The sequence below is a fragment of the Gymnodraco acuticeps genome, unplaced genomic scaffold (genome assembly GCF_902827175.1).
Source record: "Gymnodraco acuticeps unplaced genomic scaffold, fGymAcu1.1, whole genome shotgun sequence".
Taxonomy (NCBI): Eukaryota; Metazoa; Chordata; class Actinopteri; order Perciformes; family Bathydraconidae; genus Gymnodraco; species Gymnodraco acuticeps.
In genome coordinates, this window is record NW_022991180.1 from 1,821,165 (window position 1) to 1,846,311 (window position 25,147).

The 25,147-nt window shown below is 40.4% G+C and overlaps 1 long non-coding RNA gene across 1 annotated transcript; it reads left to right on the forward strand.

Annotated features, from left to right (window-relative positions):
* The first annotated feature begins 490 nt into the window (after positions 1–490).
* Positions 491–24,667, forward strand: LOC117560767. Its single transcript, XR_004571241.1, has 4 exons — positions 491–554; positions 9,966–10,050; positions 12,819–12,990; positions 24,484–24,667. It is a non-coding gene; the product is annotated as an uncharacterized LOC117560767 (long non-coding RNA).
* The last annotated feature ends 480 nt before the right edge of the window (positions 24,668–25,147 follow it).

A 25,147-nucleotide genomic window follows, 5' to 3' on the forward strand; every position in this document is an offset into this window, starting at 1 on the left:
GGGTAAAGTGGGTTTACAGATGGCTTACGGAGATACATGGTGAACATAACTGTATTTAGAAACATTTTCTATGATTTTTTACGTTTTAAATAATAATATCATAAGAAACATAACGTTAGACGTTTGAAAATGTATTATTTTAGTAAGAAATATATGGAAAATATGTGCTAACATTTCATGTATAAAGACATGCGTTAGGATATTCCCAAAGGAAATTAAGTCTGTCACTTCGTTTATATTAACTTTATAACTAATTTAACTTTTCTATTTGTTTAATCAGATACGGAATAAATATAGTGTGGTGTATTTCTCTGATCCTAAAGCGATATTATATATTTGTAAGAAGACATGTTGCTCCATAATTCAGTAAAGTAGGACCGTGCTACTGTTTATTATTTACATCTAAATGAGGGGTGAGCCAGTGAGGGCTGAGACAATGTGAAGGTGTGCAGCAGCTCGCGGTGCTGCAGAGAGGGAGAGCAGAGAGGGAGAGAGGGAGAGAGGGAGAGTGTGTTGGGGAACAGTGGAGAGGAAACCGAGCGGCAGCAGCACCGGTGAGCCAAACAATTCAATCTGTATTTAAGTCGTCTGGCTAACACGGTTCAGTGCAACAGTGCAGGAAGATGGAAGTCAGATATCATCAGAGCTGGGAGGAGAACTCAGATAACTAATAGTAGAAGTACTAATACTCTGTTACAAATTAAAAGTCCTGCATTCAAATGTTACTCAAGTAAAAGTACACAAGTATTAGCATCACAATATACTTAAAGTACCAAAAGTAAAAGTACTTATTATGCAGATTGGCCTATTCCAGAATAATATATATTTTGATTATAATTATTGGTGCATTAAAGTGTTATCAAAGTAGTAAAGGTGCAGCTAGTTTGAATGACTTTGTATACAGGGTAGCTAACAAGTGTTGTTAATATTTTCACATTATTAATCCAATTGTCCAAAGTAATTAAAGGTATTACATAAATGTATTGGAGTAAAATAACACAATTCACCTCTGAATTAGGTAGCAAAGTAGCAACACATTGAAAGTGCAAGTCTCTCAGAATTGCACTTGAGTAAATGTACTATTTACACCACTGTATTTGAGTCGTCTGGCTAACACGGTTCGGTGCAGTATAGTGGGAGATGGAAGTCAGATATCATAATCACAGCAGGATTAGGAGATAGGGTTTGAAGAGCAGAGCAATCATTTCAATGTGATGATTAAGATAACATGACGCGGGGAAAAGGCGAATGTATAGGTTTTATAATTCAGAGGAGAAAATGATACTTGTTGATGAAAAATGAAGAGGTTGTTTTGTCTCGATGCAAATCCTCAAAATTGGCAGCAGCATAATGAAAACAGTGTCATAAATGTTATGTTGGTGTTGTCAGGTGTATGGGGACGTGTGTCACGCGGACGGGCATGTGTGTTATTGACTGTTGGGCCACAGATTGACCAGTTGGTAGATTTCTATCGCTTCACCATGGGACCTCTTCATTAGAGATACGATTGTCAGCTACACCCACACACAGTATCACATCACTCGAGACTGCTGCCTCCAACTACACACACAGACACACGGACACACACGTGCATACACTCACACAACACGCTTGTTAATTAAATGAAAGGTAGGCAGTGTGAAAAATAAAAATAAAGTAAATATTACAATGCTACTAAGAATACCAATAATAACATACATGTGAAAATAACATCATTTGTATTATTCATATTTTGATTATTGTTATTCTTTATAATTATGGTTATGATTATAATGCATGGTATTTCATATTTGAAAGGCGTAATTTGATATATTTGCAGCCCTCTATTCTATAAAGCCTCTATACATTTGCATGTAAATATCAGCAGAATATTTAAAATCATATAGGCCTACGTTTTCCGGGGTTTTAAATTAAATGTAGCCACCTTCTATTCCGATGGGCTATACCATCCGAGTCGGACTGCTGAAAATGAGTTATAGTGTAATTATGAAGTTAGTTTATCACAAGAGATGAGGAGTCCGTAAGAGGAGCCTGATCCCTGTTTCCGTGTTGTGTTCCCCCTTTGTTTAATACATTGACTTGGGTTTCGCCTGAAGCGCAGTTCAGAGAGTATTACGGCATTAAGCTGACTGATGGTAATCGTCAGGGGACCGGGGGCTCCACTGCAATGGATAGCGAGGAAAACAAGGAAGCGATTTATACATACAATGCATACACGAAAAAAATATATATCTTCATTAATTATGAATGAGTTGTATTCCCTAATTTAATAAGAGATAATAATAATCCATACAAATACAGCGTCATAAATCACAATATATCAGACGCGACATTAAATCACTTGCCTTTACTCTGTTGACTTTGATTCAGTCAGCTGATGAACATCGGAGAAACTGATGAGTGAAAATGAGCGCCTGCTGCCTATAAACACTGTTTGACAGACGTGACTGTTAAAACCGATCTCAGATAAAAACTTATCATCTCCATCCATCTTACACACACACTGAAAGGTCTAGTAAATGAGCCCAAAACACACACACACACTCACCCTGGTGAAAGAGGTGCTGCTACACTCACAGTGGTCACTTTATTTCCCACTGAGGGTGTGTATCGTCTCTTTTTACATCCAAGGACGTTCAGATGTGCGTTTTAAGGCCTAATAATTTACCAGGCTGTTTAGAGAAACAGGAATCTAAATATACATATACTACTGTATTTAATTTAATTTTTTAGTCTAAGCTTTGACTGTTGGCACTATTATGTTGCCTCCCTGTGCCATGTGTCTCTGTGTCAGCAGTGGTTGCATAAAGGCCTATATAGCTCATCCCTAGCTTACTCTGTCCTTAGTCATTTGGACTATTATGGGGCATGATGAGGGCAGATGTAACCAAAATAGGGTCTGCTTATAAGAGCTCCATCCGGGTCTTATTCATGCTATTCGGATGAGATAAGGCATGTGGCGCAGTGGATAGAGCCTTGGTGTTGGGATCAAGGGGTCACAGGTTCAAACCCCACTGCAGTCAGCATGGTGTTGTGTCCCTGGGAAAGACACTTCACCCCAAATTGCTCCTGTGGGGATTGCCCACAAGTAAGTCGCTTTGGATAAAAGCGTCTAACATGTAATGTAATAATACATGAGAATAACAGGCAGCTACACTGAAAAGTTGACTTGAATAAAAAAAAAAAATGTTTTTCATTTAAACGTAATATTATTCCTTTCAACTAACCTGATACAGTTATGTGGAATCTGTTGACCTAATACATTTCATTAAAGTCAACGTTTAATTTTGTTCAGTGTGTCATCCCACCTTGCTCTATGACAGGCATTCAGATATGGCAACATTAAGTCAGAATAGAGTTAAAATTGATTAAATATAGGGATTTAAAAAAAATCTTTGACATGAAAACGTTTGAAAACTTGAAGAAACTCATCCTGTTGACATGTCTCATTCAACACCTGCTCACTTTGTCTTTGTTTTTGTTCTCCTATAAGCTCTTAATTCTGCATCTGATTGGGGAGCAACAAGTCACTTCCTCAGAAAGGATATATGAGAGCAAATACAAAAATAAAGTAGTCAATTACAATGGGAATACAAATACAAATCCTCTTGGTTGCACTCATGCTAAGAACCTCCGGGTGTGCACAGTGCCGGGGTGAGTCCCCTGACTGGCCCGTGACAGTGTTTGTAAACCACTTGTTTCCACGGATCAGTTTGATCAGAGGGCTCTGGCTCTCAAACGGTAATTATTACGGCCGCTGATGAATGGAGATCGCGTTTCCCCTAATAGACAACCCCCTATTTTCACAACCTCCCACCGCTCACCTCGGCCGCTCTCCACCACGACCTGCACTAATTGAGCTGATTATTGCAAGATGTGTGTTTTGGTGTGTGTTGCAAAGCCTATGTGTTGTGGTTGGGGTACAAGGGAGGGGACGTGGCTTTTTATTCTACAGGACTGACCTGAGACGAGCGCAACAAGGGGTTGATGAGTAACATTCTTTCAGACAGACATCCCAATGTTGGGCATGAGAGAGAGAAATTATTAAAGCCAGAGCCTCTGTGTCTATACCGGTTAAAGGGATATGAATGAGGGCCTATCCAATAATTGGTTGTTTACATCTATCTTGTTACCCCAGAGGCCGGGGCTATCCTATAGAGCAAGGAGGGGATTTCAATAAACCGCAAAGGCAAGCAGCAGGGAGGGGTGTGTGTGTGTGTGTGTGTGTGTGTGTGTGTGTGTGTGTGTGTGTGTGTGTGTGTGTGTGTGTGTGAGAGTCTTGTCTTCATTTCCAGAAGGCTCTGACCGGTCGGCAGGTTCATCAGATTGGACGGTTTACATTTCAAGCCCACTCTAGTCTATATAGGCCTGCACAAAACACAGCAATTTCACAGGCAGTTAAAAGATGAGTCAAGCATCACCTTCATGTTCATCACGGGCAAACACCAACACAAACAAAATCAGGTAGAAAAGAGAATAATTTCTGCTTCTTTTCTTCACACAGCTTTTCTACCTGCAGCCTACTTATTGCATCCACTCAATGCATTCGTTTGGAAGTTTCCGTGTAAATGTTATACTCACACAGTTTGAATGAACTACAAACACAACTGAACAACTTCAATTGAAGATTTCTGCTAAATTCTAATCTGATGCATAGACTCACTATCTGATCTTTCTGATTACCCTATATCTACAACTCCACAGAAACCACACATGTCAAGCAACACATCCAGTGTTAACACATCATTATACTCAAGTTCAAAGGAAAAAAGCTCCCAATGCAACACTTTGACTACAATGATAAACATATGTAATTCATAACATTCAGGGTTAATAGTGCAATGTGACAAAGCGAAACAAACACAAGTATGCATTAACAATATTAAGTATTATTCACAAAATCAGTCAAAGACTATAATACCATGGCAATATCCGAAGATGACCAAAAGTCATTAATGAACAGAAATACAAACCTCTATATCCACGTACAACTAGCTGTTTCAGCAACGTCAGAATGCCCTTTGGTGCATTTACCTTCCACTTTATTGCAATCAGAACATTCTGGGGGGAAGACGGTACATTAAAAAGCCCTGTAATGTGCCCTCATGCAGCTACAGTGATTACTGAATGTTAAATAAACCCTAACACACCAATACCCCACTGCCCGCCACCACCAAACTGCTGTGGAACACATTTACACCGAAATTGCAGCTGGCCTGAGCACTGGAGCAAACAGCAACAAGTGTCTGTTTTTCTACAAGGCTGGTCATTGGAGCTGATCAGTAGCAGTGTGTGTGTGTGTGTGTGTGTGTGTGTGTGTGTGTGTGTGTGTGTGTGTGTGTGTGTGTGTGTGTGTGTGTGTGTGTGTGAAAGGGAGAGTGTGAGCATGGGGAGAGAGTGAGAGTGGCGCTCACTGCTATGGTTAATTTATTCGATCAATCACTCCATTTGATTCCTGTTTATTTTCAGGAGTCGCACGGTCATTTCAGCCGCACACTGAGCCCTTTATGCGCTGCCAAGGCGTTTCCCCTCAACCACTAAGACCGTATTGCATGCATTGGGCTATAATTTGGAGAGGAGAAGGGCTCCAGCACTTCTCAGATATTTCACGCTTCCTAACCTTTACGGTGAAATCCCCTCAGACCTGTCTCTCGTCAAACCCACAGTGTGCAGACATGCAGGTATATGAGCTTCACGCACCCCTGATTTATGTCAACGCTGTGGGCTTGTTCTAAATGACTGCAAACACACTCCAGTTTGGAATTATGTATTATTATCGTCTAGAATTTGGCAAAGTGTGCAGAGGGCAAAGTGTGCAGCCCCTCCATGAATCCACTTCCTTTCGGGCAGACGTATAGGTGTGCTTTTACTGTGATTTTCTTTGTTAATTAAACCTGGTAGACTTGCAAAGTATAGCACGTTTGACTTTTTATTTTATCCTTGATCATTTTAAATTGACCAACTAGTGTCAAACTAAAGCAGTTTGTATGGATTTTCATGTGTAATCAATTCAGTTTGTTAAGCATATTGGCAATGACTTGCAAACCGAGCTTAACCTGCTCCTTTGGAGTATTTTGATACGGCAAGCAACTAAGAAACTGCCATGGGACCAATATGTCAGATAAACCTCAGTGCGTTCTGGATCAAAGGAGACATAAGGCTGGGACATTTAATAATATCAGATAACCAGAATTGCTTCTGATCATGTAACTCGTGGAAAAGCAAATAAATGCCTTTTTGGCTAGAAACACGAGGCAAAGTCTACCCCACCCTAGCAACAACTAAAAAAGAAGACTCAACTATGAAACCACAATGTTATGTCAGTGTGAAAAAAGGCCAGAGCCGGGATCCTTATTTATTTTGGAAATTTGTTTTACTAAAACAGCAAAGAAAGCACAGTGACACAAAACAACATAATATCAAATTAGTCACAGAGAGCTCTGCAGCGCAGCTTTCACAACTGACTTTATTTACTATGATTGGCAAGGATTCTATTTGTATTCAAGATATTATAAGTGAGTATTCTTAAAATCTTCAGTGTCCTGTGTGAATGTTAGAGATATTCCAGTATAGTATTTCTTAACATACAACCCACGCCTTCCACTTATAGCTAAGTCTGCAGCATCACTTAATGTTTTTCCCTCATGCAGCATTCTTCCCTTTTTACAGTGCTGGAACTCGTATGTCAGGAAAGAATTTATTAAAAGCGACCCGCAGTAATTAGCAATGTGCTAATGCTTGAATTTGTCTCCATTCCTGTATGCAGGGTTTTTACAACACTTTCACTTGAAACACAGGCTTGACCCCGTGTCACCAGCCATATGGGCAGTAAATAGTTCCATGATAGAGTCAGGGGTTGTAGTGATACTGTACCGGAGAGACACGTCTTGTTATATATCATACTACATGGTGTTTTTATGGCATGAAGAGGATTGACATGAAGTTTTGGTTATGTGATTGGTGCTTTGTTTTACTGTGTCCTGATACATTGGATAGAATAGTTATACTTTTTGTAGCCTCTGTGGGTGGGTTGAGGACAGCTGCACAAGTTTATATATTTAATATAGAGAATTTCATTTGTCACTGTGATGGTATTATGACAAGACATTGATGGTTTAATGTCATGTAAAGGATTTCCATTGGTGTTGAAAACTTGAATTTTGAAAATAATATATACACAGTATGTTTGCTCTAGCATGAGCAACTTCACAGAAGATTCAATGGACATTCTAACTAAGATCCCACCTATAAATATGTTTAGCAAGGTAAAAAGCAGTTTCAGCGGTCATTTGATGATATCAACAAACTAAGGAATCAAGAGAGTCCATGCTGTACAAAGAGCTGCTTGAGTTAAAAGCCAATGCCTGGCACCACCCAAATCACAAGTCATTACGATACATGAATTGGGACCCATGAATGTCTGTAAAAAATGTGGTGCCAATCCAGTATTTCACAGGATGAGAACAAACGTTAACCTGCATGTGGCATTCAGTCAAAAGGATGACCAAAAATCATTAGGATTCATCCTCTAGGAACCATGAATGTACTTGTAATCAATCCACTACATTGAATGTTCCAGGCAAAAAAACGAAATGTGTACATGCTGGTGGTGCTCAAGGAATCCCAGAATCACCTAATTCAGAATGAAGTATCCTCTGAGCACCATGAACATCTGTAAACAGTCTCATGGCAATCCATCAAATAGTTTTTCCGTTTGGATCAATGTAGTGGGCCTACCGACAATCCAACATTGCCGATCTCAGTCATGCTGATAGCAAATGTAACACTAATAATGTTAATACAACGACAGATGCATGAAGAAAACAGATGTTCTCAATCAGCTGAACTTTGTTTCCAAGGAACACTTTGATTTAATCAGTCAATCATAAGTGTTGGTATTGTTGCCCCGTCTTCACAGTAGCTCCTACTTTTATATCTTCACAGTTTGCTAAGTGTTTAATGTATTAGTTGTGGAAGCTTTGCAAATCCCATTTCCATGCTGTGGCCTCCAAGAATTCCCATTAATAATGTATCTACTTTCATCTTCTAAATGACTTCTCTCTCATTAAACCAAACCATCCATCACACTTGTTGCTGTGCTCTGGTCTCATTTGGGCATCGCGTAAGATGAAGGAAGTGTTTGCTTTGTAAATAGGCATGTGGCACGGCGTGTCGCTCATTTGTTTTTATTTGGAAGAATTGAATTTCATGATTGCTTTTTAATTCTGCCTGTAGGGTATATGAAATGCTTGCAAACCTCTGAACACTTGGTACAGGAAACTAACAATTATAGTCAATCTGAACATATGGCAACCACAGCTATTTGAGAGATGGGGCTTATGCGGAGGAACTGCCTCGTAATGCATCATTACACTTTACTGAGGTTTAGTTTCTCCATACACTGTTGCTGTTTGCACCAGTGATTCATCTTCAAGCCAGACTATAAATCATAATGTAACACTTCCTTTTTACAGCAAACTATATAGAGAAACACATAACTACAATAGTATACATTAATTCAAAACTTGTTACTGCATAGTCTAAGCTGGTACTCCTTAAACTCACCTCACATGACATCTTGAGTATTAATACAAAAATAAATACATTCAGATATATATTTAATGTAAATGAAGAAGGTCGGAGCAGCTTATTGACATGAAAGTTAAACATAAACTTACATACAACTTCCTGTCTATATTTATCTTGCTGGTCCCTATCGAACCCCGTTCAGCTTCTATACATTAAGTAACTACAGATTAATAAGCTCTCATAGCATGTAGATCTTTTTTTTGCAGGTTTGGGAACACACTATATCTAACATTATTAAACTATGGAAATCTAGCCAATGGTTTTACTGTAATTGTTTTATCCATAAATGATGATCTTGTCAATGAACTCTATAGATTATAGTGTCAATTGAGCCAGCATGACACTGTCTATAAAAAAAAACTACATTTTAACGGCAAATACGTTTGGTAAACAGTGTGGCCAAAAGCAGGATCAACATAATGAAGGAATATTCAAATGAAACCGACCAACAAAACATTCACTTTTTATTTGCTTTGCCTACAAAATTCACTCTTGGCTACTCAGAAAAACTTGGATAAAGTTAAGGAAAGATCGTGGACTTGGTTAAATATTAAAAAAGTCAATACTGACTCGAAGCATGAAACAGGAAGTGTTGACTTAAATTTCTTACCAAAGCCGCAATTTTCCCTTGATTTTAACCAAGTGCTTTAGTAGCCTAAACCAAACAGCATGTGGGACGCAAAACTCTGTCTCTGGTGTCAGAGTCTGTACTGTGAACGCCAAAATATCCACCCTGACCTCCTCCTCTTAACTTCTTCACAGTGGCTACACATCATGCTTCCTGGATTGAATAAGGCATTGCAAGTAAACTAAAGTCAGACAGTGGAGCAGCGGCACAACCCTTAACTTCCTCCTAGATCCTCAACAACTGAGGACATTCAGAAGAAGTTTTCAGGCACTACTCAAACCTGCCACAGGTGAAAGAATGACCTCCGAATTTAAAGTATGTTTTGTGGGTCATCTCGATTCACCCCAATACAATACGTTGGTGTAAAGACTAAAGCAAATGCATCAGTGTTTCCTCTGTCATGAAAGTAGTTGAATAGCCCTTCATATAGTCCACATCTGCAAGGATTCATTTGAGCTTAGTTTCTCTGAGTGTAGTTGTTTACTTCGAGAGGCCTCTCCAGACCACCAACAGCAACTTTGAGACAATCTCATAATGATATACAGTACGAGCTGCAACACAAAGCTCAGGAGGTCATCTCTAGTGAAGACGTGCCTGTCGGCGAGCGGGGGGATGATGAGCTTTCACACAAGCAGAAAGAGGGGGATTACTGTCAATTGCTCACAAATTGCAATAATACCCGCTGCCGGGCCACCCACACATGTGCTGAGAGACAAGTGATAAATTGCTGCATATGTCCATTCCACAGTGGCAACTCCACCGGCACGCTGCCTACAACCATCTCCATTCTTTATGCTGCGTGACATGTGGAAGCAAGTGCAACGACCTAAACTGTAAGAGGCATTGAAAATGTAAAATATTTACTTGGATAGGGTTGTCCAAAACATAGAGCTGTTTCATTAGCTTAATATGTGCTATCAGGCTAAGTATTTTTGTAAACATGGTATATCTATTCGTGAATCGGTCGTTTTTAAGGAGCCAAGATAAACAAGTTGAATTCTTTATGTTTTAGTATTTGAAACTCAAATTTGGTCTTAAATATTTTAGAATCTGATTTATTCCCCTTTAGTTCAGAATTATTGTGATAATTAGTGTTGTTTTTTTATCTTATAATGACCATTTATTTTAAACAAAATGACCGATATAGTGTTATCAACATCACAGTACCCTGCCGTAGTGAAGAGTCGTGCCTTAAAGAATTCCACCACACAGGGAATTTTTTTAGCCTCTCAAAATGAATACAGCATATCATATTTTGAAACTAAACCCTCCAATACATACATGGTAATTCGTTCAGATCATATCATTCCTCTGCGCAAGAGCCAAGCAGATGGCTAATCCGGTCCCAGTATCTAATCAGAGCAGTCATTCTAATGACAGTATAATTTCATAAGAGGCCTTTGTCTCAGAATATTCAGGAGCAGCATGGGGGGGATCGGAGATATTCATCATCAGCACAGATTGGAAACAGGCCCCAATAAATGACACATTTGCTTCCTGCCTGCCTGTGTTAGAGGAATGGCAGAATGCAGTGAATGTGGTACAGTGTGTGTACGTGTGTGTGTGTGTGTGTGTGTGTGTGTGTGTGTGTGTGTGTGTGTGTGTGTGTGTGGATGGACTGACTTGGTTCGAGTGTGTGGGTGTGTAGCAGCTGCAGCTCGATGAGCTTTTCTGACTATGTATTTGTAAGTATGCCCATGTCTAGGTGTGTGTGTGTGTGTGTGTGTGTGTGTGTGTGTGTGTGTGTGTGTGTGTGTGTGTGTGTGTGTGTGTGCGTGCTTGTGTGTGTGTGCGTAGTATCTTTAATAGCTAGAGCAGTAGAGTTCACTTAGGTTAATTGACAAGGCATTAATGTAGAATTTACACCTTCAGGTCAGAGCACCAACAAACCTAATCAGCACATACAATGCAGATGATGGCTCAAAGTGTGTGTGTGTGTGTGTGTGTGTGTGTGTGTGTGTGTGTGTGTGTGTGTGTGTGTGTGTGTGTGTGTGTGTGTAGTCTTGTTTTAGCAACACTTTACTTGATCTGTGTCTATTTCTCTCTACCTCTTGTCTTTGCAGTAATGATAATGAATACCACCTCTAATTCAGGCAAAAATGGAGGAATGTAAAGACAAACGACATCCATAAAACTCAATGTGGCAGTAAAATCCAGTCATGTTTCTGTGCATGGAGACACTGACCCGTGAAGAGACATATTATTTACAGCACTGCGGGAAGTCGCAGCCCTGCATAGACAGACGGAAAATATATGGACGCACGAGGGCAGGATCTTCTTTTAGCCAGCTTAAAACTCAGAGCCGTTTGTCATGTTGGATCTCTGCAAAGTGCATGTACCCTAACGCTGTGCTTCTACCTTGGGAAGGAGTGTCTAGGGGTCAGGAAGTGAATATAAAACACGCAAAGACATACAGTAGATACACAGTGAATCTTCCCCTGACCTCTCCACTTGCTATTGAATACACGCACGCACACGCGCACACGCGCACACACGCACGCACACACACACACACACACACACACACACACACACACACACACACACACACACACACACACACACACACACACACACACACACACACACACACACACACACACACACACACACACACACAGCTTTGTATCTGGTTGATGGAGAGGACAAGCAGAGTTGTTGCAGCCAGAGTCATATTTACATCAGCCAGTGTAATATTATCGATAAAAGCCAAGAGGACAGCAGCGCACCATAACTCACGGCATGCAGGGAGCACCAGCTGTTCAGAGTTCATCTTCCTCTGAAGCAGCGGGGGGGCGAAGAGAGATGTTAAAGCAGGGACAATGAAAGAGACAGTGGGGAGGGGGGAAAAGCCAATTAGGAAGAAAAGAGGACAGAGAGGGACTCGGGTGACGCATATTCAAAATATGCCATATAGTTATATAAAATAAAAATGGCTGCAACAAAAAGGAGAAGTAGAAGTACAGAAACAAGTACAACAAAATGTCACAATAACTAAAGTTCAACATGATGTCTTCAAAGGTTTTGTTATGTCCAAAACTTACAAATATTAACTAGAGTCTAATAATACTCTCACCGGCCGGAAACAATTGTTGAATTGAATGTTTGGTATTTATGCTTGAAGATGACAAAATCGTTCCCAGTCAATTTTCTGATAAACGGATTAACTGCCTTAACATTTAAGCTCACATTTTTGTGATTCAACTTCTTGTTGTTGGTGAAATGGTATCTTGAATGATAACATGTCATAATTTTTGAATTGTAAAAAACACTCAACATGAATGTCGTAACTAGAAAGTCAAATCTACTTTGCAATGGAACTCAGGTCACTTCACTTCTTATGTGATTTGCGTATGCCACCTCATGAGGCACTCAATAAGAACATATTCAAATGGTACTCTTGATTTCAGCTATATCAAACAGTCTTATATCCAATATAATAGATTTTCTTGACGGTTCAAACATACCTGTGGTTGTTAAAAACCTGCGTGATTTTCTAAGTGACGGAGTGTGTATGGTTGATGAAGTCAATCTGAATCAATACGAGTTCTACCCTCATGCATGCCAGTAATCACCTCTTTTACTTTTTGGGTACAATTAGGTGTCACGTGTCATTTTGGAACGATGCTCTTCAAATACTTCATCACCGGCCCTCTCAGTTTCACGGCAGACGCCGGCTGACCTCATCGAGTGACCTCACCAATCACTGATCAAAGTCTGTGGGTTTCTGGCTGGTCAGGTTAATCAGAGGACCACCGTGGAGAACCAATCAGGTAACATCTTACTTGACTTAAAGGAATTAGGCTGCTTTTGACGAGCAACTATTTACATTCTTCTGTTTTATATTTGTTCTATCTGTTCTGTGAGCATGTCACTGAGTCTGTTTTAGGGATTAAATACTTTGATTTCAATTATATCAGTGATTAGTCATTTGATTAGTTTAATTTGGGCTTTGCAGGACATGGGAATGCACACAAAACAATAGTGAGTGTGTGAGTGGGAAGAGGAATTAGAGGTACCTACATGAAGTATAAAACTCATATTAATACTTCCTAATTATACTTAAGTACTAAGTATTTAAATACAAACACATATTTCTAAATTGGAGCCTGAATTGTATGCATGAGTATGTGTACCTGCCCATACAGATGTTTGTAAGTGAGTGTGTTGCTAAGAATGGAGCGCTTGTATCACTTGCCCCTTTTTGAGGGGAAGTGACATGAGATACTTAAAGACCAAAATTGCCTCACTTAGCCAAACAAACTAGCTCTCCTGACATACACACTCATCTAGCACACACTCACTTATAAGCACAAACACACATGTATACTTGCACACACACACACACACATACACACACACATACACACACACATACACACACACACACACACACACACACACACACACACACACACACACACACACACACACACACACACACACACACACACACACACACTGGTCTAGCTCTCTCTAATGGCCAATATACTCAGGATGTTAATTCCTCCTCACAGGCTCACAAAAAGCGATCTTCAAAATTATTGAGATAAACGGATTCCACTGTAGCCCTGCCTAATGACCACACACACACACACACACGCACGCACACACATGCACGCACACACACGCACGCAAACACGCACGCACGCACGCACGCACGCACGCACGCACGCACGCACGCACGCACGCACGCACGCACGCACGCACGCACGCACGCACGCACGCACGCACACACACACACACACACACACACACACACACACACACACACACACACACACATACACATACACATACACACGTCAGTGAAGGCTGTAGCAGATAGGATGTTCATAATAACCCTAACATGGCTTTTATAAGCCTTCAGCTCTTCTGAAACGACAACGACTGGGAGAAAACGCAGGCCTGCATATAAAAAGACTTTCTGAGACAAGACTTTGAAGTTCTTTCTGCTTGATCTCAACAGAAGAGACACTCAGGGCCACTACAGATACATGCCTCTATTAAAACTGAAATATATAGTTGTGAACAAGTATACACATGTGGGTGGCACTTTATAAAGCAAAAGGAGTCTTAAAGGTAAAAATAAATCACAAGAACTTCAGATGCAACCCCAACATCGCATATATAAAAATTCTGGCTTTAAGATAAAACCTTCGAGACTTTAATATTGTTAGAAAATATAACATGAGATAGAATTAAAATGGATTTGGGCAGCCCAACAGAGGATCTTAACAGGTATTCTGATCTCTAAGATAATACATCCCACTGTACTCTGCACATAAATGACCGTTTAAACTTTGAACAGATGTAGTACATTATACAGCTGTGGGATTTTTGATGCAGAGAAACAGACATTGCTCCCAACAATTTATAAGCCATTTCCTTCCTTGTCTTGATACTCCCATCCGAACCATTTGCAAATCATTGTCCCATCTCTGCTGGTAAATTCACTTTCCCTCTAAAAGTACAATTTTTGCTCTAATCCCTCTACACATTTCAAGAATTCTGTCATTTTATAGGGATGGCTAAAGGGGGGAATGGGCCATGTACAGTGCAAGTGTGTGTGTGTGTCAGTGAGTGAGTGAGAGAGAGTGCACCCCCCACCCCCCAATACTTCTAATGGTTTCTTTCGGGACCATATGTCCTTTGCGTCAGCACAGCAGCAGCACGGCCTCTACAGTTACAGTCGGGTTCGGTGTGAAAGACAGACATGTTGTATAATAGGAGGTGGGAGGTGGAGGGCAATAAGTTGTGTGTGTGTGTGTGTGTGTGTGTGTGTGTGTGTGTGTGTGTGTGTGTGTGTGTGTGTGTGTGTGTGTGTGTGTGGAGCAAAGGGAGAACTACAGAGCGTTTTTGAAGAAGCAGATCTCTCCGTATTGCCTTACCGTCAATAAATCTAGGAGCTCACTATAGTGCTGACATAAATTAGCCTGCACCCCCAACACACCTACCAATCTAAAACCTGACCACCACCTAAAGTTTTTCTAAAACACACACACACACACACACACACACACACACACACACACACACACACACACACACACACACACACCCACACACACACACAACACACACACACACACACACACACACACACACTCAAACACACACACACACACACAAACACACACACACACACACACACACACACACACACACACACACACACACACACACACACACACACACCACACACACACACACACACACACACACACACACACACACACACACACACACACACACATAACACAGAAGGACAGACACCCACAGAGTTTTGGGTAATTAGTAGTCTTTCTCTGTGGTGAGTGTGTTTCCTCTTTAGGGTCACTGATAGCAAAACGGCAGTTAAACTTTATATTCCCTGCTGGGGCAGAAAAGAAGTGAAACAGAAGGAGACTACACTCTCATTAACACAGCACTCTGTGTTTGAGTGTGTGCACGCCTACATGTTTAATGTGTGTGTGTGCATGTGTGTAGCTGTCTGGGTGGTGTTTCCATGCTAACGCCAAGTCTTATAAAAGGCTGAAAAGATACTCTTTAACCTCAATTTAGAGCAATCCTTAAAACTCTGCAGGAGTACAGACAATATGAGTTTCACATTTTGTATTGTCTCACAGATATGGGATCTGGGAAATTAATAATTGTTTGAAGGTGTAAGTCAGTAAAACATTAGTTATTTAATGCAAACTCTCATATAAATTACTATAAAAAATAGTTCTTAAACCATTAAAATGTATACAGTATCAATCAGTAGTCGATTTTCCAAGCAAAAACGGCAAACAGCCTGTATTTCCAGCTTCTCAAAGTGAAGTGTTTTGCTGATTTTCTTTGTCTCGTTTGTGTTTGTGTCTCATTAGTGATGAATATATTCAGGTTTTGAGTGTTTTGGAGTTTAATTCAGGCTAAACAAATTCATTAAAGATGTGACCTTGGGCTTTAGGAGCTGTGATTGTCAACATTCTGACTTGTTAGTGCTAATCAAATAACTCTCAGACTAACTTAATATGAAGATTATTGTTTGTTGCATCGCTAAATTTAGCAACCTATATATTATGCTGAACAGCAAAAATAAATGCTTTAATTTCGTAACGTAACATATCTTTTTTGTGTGTAGGATGAGGAGATGCAAAGTGAATCAAAATTATTTTACACTTGTCACTGAAGAAACTTTTAGTCATTTATTATGTTACCAAATTAGAAGAATACATTTTAATTTAAATATGAGTTGGTATCATATGGACATTATACATTTTTAGGAATTTTTTAATAATATGTTTGAAAAGTTTTATGTTCTAACAAAGCTAGCTTTTATATAATACTATATAATTTCTAGGATAGACCTCACAAAAACGGTTGTAAATGTAAGAAGAAATACAAAAGCCATGAAAATAAAAATCAATATTTCCTTCAGTTTCCACATGTACGCACACTGGTTCTCTCAAATAATTTTCCTATTTACACAAAGAAGGATGTGGGAGATTTTAATGGACTCAGCAAAAAAAAGCTACTCTGAGGCACTTTGACATTTTAAAACACACACACTTTTGGTGAATTAAAGAGATTCTGTAGATAGCTCTGAAAGCTTATCCTGTGCACCTCAGCAGATTCTGAAGGCCTTTTTCTTATGTGATCATTTTAGGTAATTGAATAAATTCCCAGAGCTCTGTGTGGAATTAGAAGAAGCTAGACTTTGGTCAGAGGAGAGCTTTTAAGAAACCAGGGAACGCGATCAGAGGCCAAGCCGTCGATGGTAATGCGATGAAAGTTTACATTTACCTGCCTCTCACCTCTCCTGTTGGTATATATCCACCATCTAAGCTGCACTCGTCAAAGCACCCGTCAGTTTGTTTTCATAAATACACTGTATCTTTTTTCCCCTTCATCCCTCGCCTCCTCGTCCCTGCCTAGAAAATGAAATATTTGGTGTTTCAGTGAGGGGGTTGGGGTGTGGTGTGTGTGTGTGTGTGTGTGTGTGTGTGTGTGTGTGTGTGTGTGTGTGTGTGTGTGTGTGTGTGTGTGTGTGTGTGTGTGTGTGTGTGTGTGTGTGTGGTGTGTGTGTGTGTGTGTGTGTGTGTGTGTGTGTGTGTGTGTGTGTGTGTGTGTGTGTGTGTAGGGCCGGTTATTACGATGCCAGAACTAGCACTTGTAGTTGGAAAAAAGGGGTCTGAGTTTCGGACAGACAGGGCGAAGGAAAGCCTTTTTGAAAACGCAGTCCAAGAGCAACAGAAAACACTCTCTCTAAACCGTGTGGTCAGAAATGGGTGTAGAAGGAGAGGCGGCATATGGCGTGTCGCCCGGAGAGAAAGGGGGAGTGATGTGCCAGCTGCAGGCAGTGGGTACGTGGGAGGAGAAGAGAGAGTTAAGGATGGAGGGAAACAGGTCGAGAGGAAGAGACAGGGAGACAGATAGAAGCAGCATCAGAGAGTAAGACAGGCAGACGGAACCACGTATTAAGCGCCAGGCAGGAGGATACTGAGAAGCATGGAGGCATATCATGAACAAGGTCAGAAAGACACTGCTTGGAAGAACAGGAAATGATACAGGATCTCTCTCTCTCTCTCTCTCTCTCTCTCTCTCTCTCTCTCTCTCTCTCTCTCTCTCTGAGGCCTGTGCTGTAAGTGACAGCGCTGCAGAGGGAAGTTGACATTGCTGAAGTATGAATTTCACCCGTTTGTGTTTTGCGGAAAACACAGAATCACTGCTGCCTGTGTGGATCAGGGGCTGGGCCCTTGACCCCTGAATGTCCCCTCTGAAGCAGACTGCATTTTTATTGGCCAGTCAGACTCAATTTATTAAACACTATGCAACTCTATTCTCTGCGCTTGAGTCCCAAATGTGGTTATGATATGCATTTAGACATGGATATGGAAGATTTTTCAGTCTTCTCTGAGGCCACTTTTGGCGATAAATGCTGTTCTTCTCACTGCTTTGTTTTCAAAATAGCATGTGTAGTATGATTACTTAAAATAAGGGTGATTGAATACAAGTGTACACCCCTTAAATCAACGATTCCCCAGCCTCTTAGATACACGTTTTAACCCCCTGACATGTACTGATACACAACAACAGATGCTTCTAACATCATAGCAAGGATAATGGGCGAAATAAAACAACAACTAATGCAGCTTGACTTTGGAAAGACAAAACCTCCCTTTGAACCACGCATGTAGATTACATATCTGCACACACTTGTATATTGACTCAAAGATGCACACACTTACATACCACAGGGATAATTCGATATGCTGAGCCACGGAGTATTGGGGGTAAAGTGAGAACCTTCTGTAATCAAAAGAAACATCGTGCTACAATGAAGGCTGTTTTGAATCGGTCCGAGGCCTGAGGGTCGGATCCCTCTGTTGGAATGAGGAAGAGAAAATGGACACTTAGCTGCGTGTCACAAAAGAATAGAGAAAGAGAATAAAGTACAGCAGAGAAGTGGCTGGCTGTAGCAATTTTTCGAGATCTCTATTCTTCCTTTGTCCTCTTTTCCTTTCTCTTCTGTCCTCTCCTCCCTCCTGACATTGCAGTGTGTTTGTGACTCTCTCGGGCTCCATCCATCAGTTGAATGGATATAGGGGCAGCGCTACAGCGAAAGGAGGGCAGGGCGTATTGCCTTTCTAAAAAAATCACAGAAACACCGGTCTGGAATCAATCTGCTATTTCACTACTAGTCCTAAAACACACACAAACACACATTTTAATCTTTAACCCTGTGCGCCTGGCCCCTGCTATTTTTCATCCCTGTAAGTTTATGCGCTGTATCTGGGATATGGTTCTGTATCTCGGACTTCACCTGCTGCTGAAGCTCTTTACCAGAGCGCTGGGAGTTAACTGCTGCCATAAATAGTCAAAGGAGTGTGTGCAGCGTTGCGCAGGGCAGCGCAGGGCAAAGATATATCTGACAGGAAAAGAGCAAATCGCCTCTCCATGCTACCTGCTGTAAAAAGTTAAACCTGCAGATCAGAGAGAAGTTGGTTTTAGAAAAAATACAGAGATAAATAAAGAGAAAGTATGTGAGGTGTCTACGGCACACATAATTTGATTTGCCAGCTACTGTCTCAAAAATAGGTTGCACATGGACAGAGAATTTACTACAGGACATAAATCACATACGCTCAGAGTATCAGAATTCATTTTGAAATTTTGGAGCCAAGAGTTTGATTTGAAGTTACGTTTTTCACCCAAACATTGAGACTCTTGGACCTGGGAAGAACACATCAATCTAACCAGAGCAGAAATGAATCATGTTTTGTGTGCAATATGTATTTAGCAGTATGAGAGTATATCCTAATAACTAGCAATGCAGAGGTGGGCACATAAGCACAATGTAACAGAGACCTCATTCAGCAAAACATTCTGAGAATGTGTCTTTTTAAAAAGGTTTTTCACAATCGTTTATGATAATATTGAGTCCTCTTTAATACTGTATCCTGAATAAATGTTTAAAGTTTGCTTCATGTATTTTACCTAATGGGACCAACATGAGCCAATAGTAAACATATTTAGTTACGTTTAATTAGTCATTTTCTTCCAGGAGCTAGGTGTTGGTTAATGGTTAATGTTTTAATGTGAAAATCCACTTCCTTCATTAAAAGTACTTCATTAAAATCCTATGATTGTCCTCAATGCCAAGACAATAGATAGTGTCAGTAATAATTGCTAAGCAGAATTTACTTAAACCACTGCTTGAATAATGCACTTATTGAACCCCCCTCATTGAAAATATGTAGTAAATAAGTAAGGATGGTCTCAATATTGCAAAATTATAGCGAGTAAAAACACACCATTCTTTATTTCATAGACGCAACTATGACGAAAAGTTAATGTTCATTTCAGAAATAAATAGAGGCTGCCATGTTCAAGGATGATATGAGTATTTCAGCTTGAATGAAAAAAATGTAATACTCGGGATAAATATGTAGAAAAAAGGGTGGTATTTTAGAAAGCGCAATGGGAGTCATTTAAAATAACATAAAGATGAGATAATGCACATTAAGTAGTGGGATTGATGAAAATATGCCCATGGCCAGGACCTGTACTTCTTGTGTACAAGAAGACATTTTGAAAGGATTGTGGCACCAAAGGAAAAGGTCTGAGAGTGACCAAACATTGTAAGATATAACCACAAATATCCAAAGCTTGAACGATTATGTTTAGTAAGCTTAAAATGACCTTGCGCTGTTGTTGTCAATTCTGTTTTCTCAAGACCTTATTATCAACCCTAGAGATCAAGATGAAAAGGCATCCGTGGCGTGTTCATTACTGAATAATATCCTATATAGAAGACAGGGATGTTTGCAGTGGCTTTTATTGCTTATGCTGATCACTATTATAACCAAGCCAAAGCGAACAGTCCTCTCAGATCAGAGAAGTATTCTTTCATTCCAAAATTCTCTGAACCAATCCATCCCAAGCTTATCTATGAACCAACTCCAGGGCAATAACAGTTGAGTAAATGAACAGACAGCGCATTGTTCCTCTGTGGCTCGTTGCAGCCTCACCTCTGCCTCTGCCTGCTTAATTAAAGGTTAATTGCGTAGAATAAGTACGCACCTCCCGCGAACACTCCACATTTCTCTCTCCATCCACTCACTGCCACATCTGTGTGAAGGATATCTGGAATTTATCAACTTGTTCAGGAAATGAGAACCAAGCTTTACCTAACTCAGTGTGTGAGCAGGTACAAAACCAACATATGGGAGTGTGTGGTGTGTGTTCACACATAATCATATGTACACACCACACACACACACACAGAAGAATTCAGCACTCCCTCTGTAATTTTTAATCAAGAATATGATCCCTCGTCCCATCTGGGTTTTCTGACTTGGTGGGCTGCAGCGTGCATACAACAACACACATGTTTAAGAAGGAGCTGAAAATCACACACACGCACAGATAAACACACACATCCATATACAAACACAGATAGATAATCTGTGGGGTTGCTGAAGCTGAGACCACCAACTGTATGCAGAGTTTTCCCTACACATCAGAACAAGCAGATGGTACCACTCGTGACACTAACACACACACACACACACACACACACAAATATATATATATACAGTATATGAAAAATGTTGTTTTCCAATCAACAATTTATCCCATGAAACTTAGCACAAAAACAAAGCAGTTGGAAAATGGTGGAAAAAAGTACTATATCGTAAAGCCTTATGTTTAGTGAATGTGTGTCTTTGTGTGTGTCTTTGTGTGTGTCTGTCTGCTTAGGGTCTTTGTTCTCCTTCAGGTTGATTTAATCATGTATATCCTCGTCCTAATGTCAGAGGCCTCCTTATCACATCATGATCCCCTCCACTCACTACTGAATTGGTTTGTGCGTGTGTGTGTGTGCGTGTGTGTGTGTACGAGGACAGAGTTCAATAAGATAACATTTGGTGGACCACCTGCCAGGAAGCTCAATTTGCTAAATACAAAGTATCATCTAACCAGTCCCTGTGTGTGTGTGTGTGTGTGTGTGTGTGTGTGTGTGTGTGTGTGTGTGTGTGTGTGTGTGTGTGTGTGTGTGTGTGTGTGTGTGTGTGTGTGTGTGTGTGTGTGTGCGTGCGTGCGTGCGTGCGTGCGTGCGTGCATGTGTGTGTGTGTGTTGGTTTGACATTTACCTGAACAACCGAGGTGCAAAAGTATTTGATTACTGACAATGTTAAACGACAAACACTATGAGGAAGAAAGAAGCGCAAAACATGCAAGCTGGGATTGTTTTAGTAGATTGCACAGACATCTGTAAAAACAACCTCTCATATATCTTTATGCTTGGCGTACACAAGAAGATTTCAATCTTTCTGATTTAACAGAACGCCGGACAGAATAGCCATAAAAACACATTTAACAGATTTTCAATATTTGAATCGTACGAAAGAACACACATGACGGATGATTCAGTCAAGAGATGTTCCTTGATCAAACGTGATTTCACAAATATAAAACATAGAGGCAACGTTTTATAGTCTCAAACACAGCCAGTGCAAGCTATTGCTCAATACTCTATAGCTGTTTTTAGCACTACAGGATTTACAATTCAAAATCTGCAAAATAATCCCCTGGTGGGGGGCCAGCACAAGAGTTTAGTAGAAACCTCCATATATCCTGAATGTACTTCGAAAACAGTAACTGAAACGTATACCAGTTTATAAAAACTCCATCCAACCAGTCCTTTTTTAAAGCTGGAGGGTCTATGACATGTCACTTTTGCTTATCATTAGTCCAGAGCCAGGAGGAAAGGTTTTACTATTGGAGTGGACATTAACAAGTTCTGCTACCAGCTCACTGCCTCATAACCCGCAGGAGAGGGGTGTCGACATCATTAGCTTTAACTAGCTAAACTAATATAAACTCAAAGGGTGGTTCACACACAGAAATAGAGACGAAGACAGGTAGGGACCACACATTATTATATTCTTGTGTCCATGGATAAAATACATCTGAGGCATAAGAAAATAACTAAACTTCAAGTTCTTATCATAAGATGTACATGCATTTACAATGTGTTTTTGCCCGTGCCTCAAAACCAGAAGAATTTTAATTGTCTGAGACAAAGGAGGATTTCATTTTTTCCCAGGGCATCTATCTTTCACTCCTTCGCTCTCTTTTTTCACCCTCCTTTCTTCCATGAAACAATAAAATCGTCTGGCCTCTAAGTTATGGAGAGCGTTTGAAGTGGCTGGAGGAGCCAGTAAATTTAGTGAGCACCTTAGGGAGCTTGTTCAGCGGTGCAGTGGCTGCAACTATATTTCATGTGTGCATGTGCACGTGCCTGTGTGAGTGTGTGTGTTTTCAAGTGTGCTTAAAAGTGTCCTGGCTGAGCCTGTGTGACAAAATATGCTTAGATTTGGAGTGTGCACGTGTGTGTGTAAATGTTCATGTGGCTCTCTATTTCATAGTCACACTGATTTGTGACCGTCTACATTAAGGTTTCCCAAAGACGCTGTAAATTATGCTGGACAAACTGAATCACAGATAGATACGCATGCATGTGTTCATGTATGAGGTGTGTGAATAAACTTGTATGAGTCCTTTGTATGTATGTAAAATGACTGATTTGCTGGCCTAAAAATGTTTGGACACTTTAAAAAAAATGGAAAATTTAAAATTCAGTGAACAGTTCAAACTTTTTCGCCACAAATCTTAAATCTGCATTGCAAGCATATAATGACACTTACTAGCTAGTGAAAAAGTATTAGCTCCATAATGTAAAATGTGCAAAATACATATCACATGTATTCTTTGTGGTCCATGTAAGTCTAGAAGACTTAACACAAACACAACACAAGGAGCAGAACCTGTAGTTTTTGTCACCATACCCTTTTTGACTAGCTTTGTGACTCAGGGGCCACGACCAATTTTAGACTGGTGACTTGATCCTTTCCATACATCCCTCCATAACCCTTCAAGGCCAAGTCATACAGGAGTTATAGCACCACCAAAACCTTCTGCCTCACTTTCTAGACATTGATACTGCAGCTCCATATAGCTCTGAACACCACAGCGCAAAAGCCCGCTCTTAGTTTTGAGATATCGCACTCCTAGCTAAACAAGCAATTTGCTAAAGCTTTAAGTGAACAAAGTGTCAGGTGGCGGTTCGTGAACGCCCATCAACAACAACATGAAAGTTAAGCAACCCAACACAGTCACAGAAACTCAGGTCAGTTCAGCAATAATTGTTCTAACAATTATAGCCGTGATTTGATCTAATTCTAAAAACAAATCAAGAGGCTCTGCAATTAATCTTCATCCACACACCAAGAGGCCTATTTTTTTTTACCAAGTTTGAAGTTCATTGTCTTGCTCAACTGCACTCCAGCAAGGACATATGGTTACTGTGGTTTAATGACCATTTGACCTTTGCTTGGCTCCATCAAACTGCAACTTGAACTACGTTATCTACATCCTCCCCATAACCACTCTTCACCTGCACCGCTCATCCTCCATAATCTTAACCTGAATGCTGATTTGGAAGATATGTTCTTTCCCAGTATACTAATGTATTAAAATGCTTCTTTTAAGCAATGAATTTAATTTCAATGTACACCTATTTGCATTAGCATCCCTATGTAGTCATTATGATATCACAAGGCATGTATGACACTTAATAACAAATGCAGCAATTCAAGTAAGCAAAACACAAGGCGGAAATATGAAGACAGAAAAAAATAATATGCAGAAGGAGGAAAATTACATCTTATTGTATATACTGTAACCCTGCTCTTTCTGCATCTCTTTCTGTCTCTCAGTTTTCCTAGACACCTGTGCAGGTCTAGTGTTTCAGCCAAGTCCCTGAAAAATGAATGCGGAGCTCCAATCTCTTAATCCACTCGGCTCCACGCAGCCATGTCACATGACACCGCCACGGCCGCCCTGATGCCCAGACAACATTGGAGGGAACATTTGTTTTGTGTGTGTATGTGTGTGTGTATGTGTGTAGGTGTGTGTGTGTAGGTGTGTGTGTGTGTGTGTGTGTGTGTGTGTGTGTGTGTGTGTGTGTGTATGTGTGTAGGTGTGTATGTGTAGGTGTGTGTATGTGTGTGTGTGTCCTAGCATTACTATACTTGTGGGGACCTACCTACATCTGTTTACACAGTCACGTGTGGGGACTCGCCTCCCTTAGGGGGACAAAATGGAGGTCCCCATGAGGGGAATCATTCATTTTAGGGTGAAGACTTGGTTAGGTTTAGGGTTAGGGTAAGGTTAAGGGTAAGAGCAAGGGTTAGGCATGTGTTGGTTATGGTTACAGTTAGGATAAGTCTCCAGGAAATGCATGTAAGTCAATGTAATGTCCCCTGAAGTGATGTATACATGGTATGTGTGTGTGTGTGTGTGTGTCTTTGGGACTGAGAGAGTAAAAGAAAGAGAAAGCAACAAGACAGTACACAAGAGCGGGTGTTAACTGATGCTCTG